The sequence below is a fragment of the Seriola lalandi genome, unplaced genomic scaffold (assembly GCF_002814215.2).
Source record: "Seriola lalandi dorsalis isolate HSWRI2012SDOR001 ecotype SW California unplaced genomic scaffold, Sedor1 jcf7180002054885, whole genome shotgun sequence".
In the NCBI taxonomy this organism is placed as follows: domain Eukaryota; kingdom Metazoa; phylum Chordata; class Actinopteri; order Carangiformes; family Carangidae; genus Seriola; species Seriola lalandi.
Genome location: NW_019525437.1, coordinates 1,690,128 through 1,696,200, shown reverse-complemented (window position 1 = coordinate 1,696,200; position 6,073 = coordinate 1,690,128). Strand labels below are relative to the sequence as shown.

The 6,073-nt window shown below is 46.0% G+C and overlaps 1 protein-coding gene across 1 annotated transcript in view; it reads left to right on the top strand.

Annotated features, from left to right (window-relative positions):
• The first annotated feature begins 1,159 nt into the window (after positions 1 to 1,159).
• ndnf (neuron-derived neurotrophic factor) overlaps positions 1,160 to 6,073 on the top strand; it is a 10,135-nt gene continuing 5,221 nt past the window's right edge. Inside the window, exon 1 of the mRNA XM_023428684.2 lies at positions 1,160 to 1,601. The gene's annotated coding sequence lies outside the window, so the exon portion shown is untranslated. The remainder of the gene's footprint in view (positions 1,602 to 6,073) is intronic.

Here is a 6,073-nt window from a genome sequence, read left to right as displayed (position 1 = left end):
CTGAACTATTTTCATGATTAAAATGTAAGAAAATAGTGGAAATGAGTGACTTGGATGTTGCCTTATGCAGTGACTGTTAACAGAGGTTGAGGTTGGAAACATTGACTGTGTTCATTAATATTAGAGGTGTCATTTATGTTCATGAAGGAAATGAGAATTTCATGATTTGTTCATATGAGTAACACTGCACAGTTGTTCTAATTAAAGCAGAAGATTGATCCAAACTTTGAAGGAACATTTAAGAGGTTTATTGTAACGATTCATATTGTACATTATGTTGTTACTGCTATACTTCAGGCTCATTGTAGCAGTTTACAGTCGCATATTTATGAGCTTGTCATAATATATTGTATTGTCAGTTAGTCTCATACATGATTTTATGTGTATTGTACAGTTACAGATCAGCACTGTATTTATTTGTTTATTAATTCAGCGTAAAGAAGAAGAAAATAAATACAAATGCACCGTTTGAAACCTGTCTCTTATACACATCTTATTTACTTCCCTTCAGACCCAGGAACAGACAACACCGATGCCTCACAGGGAATTTCCACAGCTGATCATCACGCTTCCACTGCTCCAGTCTTTTGTCACATCTTCCACTTTTTTCTCGTGCATTTCTTGCCATCATGAAAGTCGCTGTGCAGAGAGGAGGTGCACTCTGATCATAATGTGCATGCCCAGCTATCAGGGCCCGTGATAAAACTTGCCTTCACACTATTACCCCTGAGGGGTGCGTGACTTTGCCCATAAGTAATCATTTCCAGGGAGCATCAGAGTGCGCAAATAAAAAGACTGAGGGGAAACCCGCTCTCTGGAAACCATGAGGCGTCAGATCTGACAGTCTGTTTCTTCTGCAGCACTAAGCCAGCTTTACTCCTGATGGGATTTAAAGTCGAGTTTAATTAAGAAGTTATTTGGCTCTTTAATATATTATAATAATAATGATATTATACACCAAGGAGAATATTCAGGTTATACCAGGTTTTCTTTTCTGTGTTTAAAGTTTGAGGGCCAGTCGAAGCAGGGAGCAACTCTTAGCCCTTTTTTTTTTTTTTTTTTGTGTGTGTGTGTGTGTGTGTGTGTGTGTGTGCGTGTGTGTGTGGTGCGCCGCTGCTGAAGGAGTGGGCTGGTTCTGTGTCTTGGAGTCTTCCTACAGAGAGAAGACGAAGTTTCGCACCAGTTTTGCCTCCAATCCAGTGGAGGTTTCAATAGCAGCAGCGCGGCAGGGGAGGGACGCACTGCCAGCACTCAGGATACCCACTCACACACACACACACACACACACACACACACATACATACACACACACACACACACACAGAGTCACACACACACTCCTGCCCACCAGAGACCAGTTAAATCCGCAAGAAAACTGCAAACACGCACCAGAGCAGTCGCCTAATCCGATTGATAGGCACCAACAATAGAAGTGGAAACTGGGGGAACTACTGGACACTGTAGAGGACAACTTGTGTTTTGATTTTTCCTACAAATCGCTGTAGTCGTGAGGCGCTTTTTTGAATCTTGGTGATATCAGAGTGTTGAGGAACAAGAAGCGACCATCCTCCAGATAACTTCGCCGTTTCATATTGTGAAAGGTAAGACTGTCTCTGTGAAGCTTCTCTATTTCTCGCAGGATCTTCCCTCCGGCATGTAGCGGTGCGTCCGACCCGCAGCTTCTACAGATTACTACATCAGAAAAAAACTCACCTCTTCGCTTTCTTTAACTTTTCTGGGGCTTTTATTTATTTTTTTTATTGTGCAGAAAAGCTCCATATAAATTCAAAGCCGGGCTCCCCGAGTAAAGCAGTGCCTTTGAAAAGGGTCTGCCAGAGAGAGAGAGGGAGAGAGAGAGAGAGAGAGAGAGGGGAAGAGGTTTTGCGGTTTACAACTCCGGGAAGTTAAAAGTTTCAAACACGTTTCAATCAAGCCCGAACTCGCATGCTCTTTTAATTTTGGGTTATTTTGGTTTGGGCTGTGTTTCACAGCACATGGCGCGGCGCTGACGAGGACCGTTAAACTGATGAACTTTAGCAAATCCTCCTCGCTTTTGTGCCTGCCGATGGTTCCCATGCTCCCAGGGGTGACACAGCACCCAATAAACCCAGTTTATCAATAAGCGCGGTATATTTGCAGCGGCCCGTGCGCTGTGTGTGCTGTCCTCCGTGTGCAAAGGCTAAGAAAACTGCACAGTTCCTCGCAAGGAGTGCACAATTTTGTGAAATGTTTGTTTCACTTGCGTCACCCATGGGCGCTTTTACGCACCTGTAAGAGCCCAGGCGGATAAAAGTGGAGCGCCTGGTGGGGATAATTGTTCACGTAATCAAAACGTGAATGTATGTGTATCTCTTGTTTTAATTAAAATGAAACAGGAGGCAGATTAATGACAGTTCAGCTCATGTTGGCAGTTGATTTCCTTCATCCGGTCCATGTGAGAGCCGTGTTTTTCCTCTCAGTCGGCGTCTAATGAGAGACATACCCGGAGCGGGGATTTGAATAACTGTATTTAGTAGCGGGGTGAAGCCACACTGCCTCCCTTCTACTTTCTCAGGAGAATGAATCATGAACAAAAAAAGTCTTAAAATGGGAAGGTCTGCGTCGCATACCGTAACTAAACCGTGATTTGCATATGAAAACTCTCCGGCTGAAAGAATTCCGCCAGTGTTGCTATAGCCGTGTGCGTCCAGAGAAGTGACAGGCTTCAGTGTATATACAGTCTCCTCCGCGCTGCCCCTTTGTTGCACATCCAGAGTCACTGCTGGAAGATTAAGGACGCACGTTTTTTATTTCCTTCTTAAATTATTCATCATATCCACACCCCTCGCGCTCAAAGTCCCGCGGGCACATTCATTTTTTTTTTTTTTTGCAAAGCCCCTCATTATGCTCCCCTCAGATGGACACAAGCAGAGGCAGAGCTGCTGAACAGGCTTTCTGTGCTCCCCTCCTCTGCTCTGCACAAACACAGCACAACATCCTGATTGACTTATTTCCTGCGACGCGGCCAGGGCATGTGTATGTGTGCCCCGGATGATGGGCGGTGGGTGGATGACTTTCCCATGGGGCATTTGCTGTTGTAATCTATAATCACCCTCGCAGCCACAATGCCAGCACATCAGTCAGAGCCACCACCACCCCCCCCACCCTCATTTCTATTTGAAAACGCAGAAAGCGGCCCTGCGACCTGACCCTCCTCATAGACACATTCCAGGATGCAGTGCTGAATGCAAGCTGCAGAGATGGACTATAAAGAGGCGGGAGGGGAGGGAAGGGGAGGGTGAGAGGGGAAGGAAACTGGGCTCTCCTCTCCATCACGCTATTGTGCCAGCTTTCGTGGTTCTGATGATGTGGAGAGTTCAGAAACTCAAACTGTGAGTGATGTTGTGGATGGCGAGGAGACAGGTCCTGAGCGATGATTTAGACTTATACACAGAGTGGAGTGGAGGAATGTGATGGTTTGGACACACACACACACACACACACACACACACAGAAACATATGGACACACACACCAGATACAAATCTCCATTCTTGGACCAGAGCCTTTACCACAGTCTCTACCAATTCATTAATGAGCTATTTAGCTGTCCAAGAGCACCAGACCTGCTTTGGTTTGGCCTGCCTATAGAACAGGTCCAGGTCCTGTGTGGTTCCATCCTTGGCTCCCGGCCCTTCATATACTCTACTCACTACAATCCCCACATTGGCCCTGAAGTGACAGCAGTGATGGAGCTCGCTACTGAGGACCCACCATAAATCTGCCTTCAGACCTCCTTAAAGAAAACACACAGAGGCTTCAGGTCCTGCGAGCCGCTGCCAGGCGTCTTGTTGGGTGGAATCCGAAATGTCTCTTTATTTGTGTTGAAATTAAACTGTCTTTTATTCCCTCCCGTTCTGTTAATGAGCTCCATGTGGCAGCAGGCAGGAGGCTTATCCGTCCTGACAAGGAGCTGGAGGGAAGGAGAGGGAGACCGGTTAAACAAAGTGAGGGGAGAGAGGGGAGGTCAGGGCCAGTTTGGTGCACACGCGTGCACACACACACACACACACACACACACACACACACACACTCATGAAGGAGCTGGGGATACATGCGTGATCAGGTGGACGTAAATTGTGGCTGAATTGTTGCAAGTAATTGATATTTTTTGCTTTAATCATCAGTGGATTGAGAATGATTTTCATTTTGGAGTTGATTGATGTTGCTGAAAAGATTGCGTCCATCTGGGAGATGTAAAGACAATAGTGTGAACATTTTGTTTTTCCTTTGCACATGATTTGCTTGTAATGACCTCAAATTAGAGCAGGGTCAAAGCTGTTATTAGTAGAAATTCAAATGAAGGGACCCATTCCTCACATCAAACAAGAATGAATAAGAGGCTGGGGTCATTTTCTTATTTTTTTCTGTCTAAGATTGATACTGTATGAGTCAAAGACAGCCATGGAAAAGAAGATTATCACTATTTAAACTGCTGCATTCGGTCTTTCATCCCATCACACAGCTCTCCACATCCCACAGCCTGCCAATTACAATCATACAGGATGTTTTCCAACAAAACGCTTCGTTAATTTCACAAAAAAAAAGTGAAAGATAGAACTACGAACGTGTAAATAAACTGATAAAAAGCAACAGCAAAACAAAGTTGACAAGATTGCGGGTGACCTTGCCTTAAAATTACCCGTTCCTCAAATTGCGATCATACATTCTTCCCCGTTCTAATTAAACTTTAGCCTTTATTTGTTCCAGATGCAGCTGTTTTGATGTGTTATTTTGGTGAGGGAACTCTGTGGCATGAGAATAGAGCAGACTCGTGTGTGTAAAAGCAGATCCGGTGCGAGCTGTGTGATCATGTTGACTCTGCGCTGGTCCATGCAACTGCAGTGAGCCGGCACAGACGTCCTCTCCCTGCAGAAGGTTATACACGGTGAACACAGACCGAGCGCTTCGGTGCATGTTGAGGGTTTTAGTCACAGGGTTTGAATCAGTAGCGTCACATGTGAGGAGCACATTGAAAGTGCACATAAAATGTGCTAATGACAGTGGCGATAAAACCCATTCTGTGCGAGCGATGGGAGGCGTTATGTGTAATGACGTCAGCGCGGTGGACACAGCCGGCCGGGGGACGGGGCCCTCGCTGCGTCCGTGTGGCGTTTGGGGATGTTGGAATGAAAGACAGCTCTGAACAGCTCTGTACATACCACCTCAGCCCTGTCTTCAGTATTAATAGACATGTCTTTGTTCCGACTGACACGCTTCTGAAGTGGAATGAGACAAGCTGAGGCGATAAGGATCTCCACTCTCCGTGTGAGTCAAACCTCAAAGTGCCACTTAGGCGGCTTTGCTTTTGCTCTGTGAAGTCTGGCAGTACAACGGGAGGCTGCGCTCACACGGAGGCAGAGACTGAGACATGACAGGAGCTGTCAAGGGCCTTTTCTTCCCGCTTGCCTTTATAAAGGACCAGAATGTAGAAATGAAGCCATGTTTGTAGTGTGGAGGTTGGTCCAGGCCTGAGTCCTCTGGTTTTACTTACCTAACTGTGTTTATGAAGGCAAACGGGGGGAGCGAGTGTAATGAAGGACTGGAAGGGAGGGCTGCGAGTACAAGTGTGAAAGAGAAAGGGATTATTTGTTGATGAAAAAGCTGTGATCAAGGGAAAGAGACAGACAAGGGAGGGTGAGCAGAGAAAGGGAGAGGGGTCATTAAAAGGACACCATCTCGCTTGCAGTAAATGGCAGTAAAGTATCTGGCTAATCTGCCATCATTACACTGATTAAATCACCGGGGATTTGGCGTTCCCATCAGCTGCAATCAATGGGGCAAAATCAATAGACAGGGGATACGTGAGAGGCTCTCAGCCACGGTCAGCTGCACCTCGTCCAGAGCCAGAGCTCCGTCTGTAGACTCACCCACCAAAACCTTTTATATTAGCGTCAATAAAATTTAAACGACATGGATTTGGGGATTTTTATGTTAAGCGCTTTATGAAATAGTGTGGTTCCCTGGAGCTCCAAGCAATGTCTTTTCCTTCACACGTCTGTGTTTGAATCTAATCCACCCCCCCCCTCCCCCAT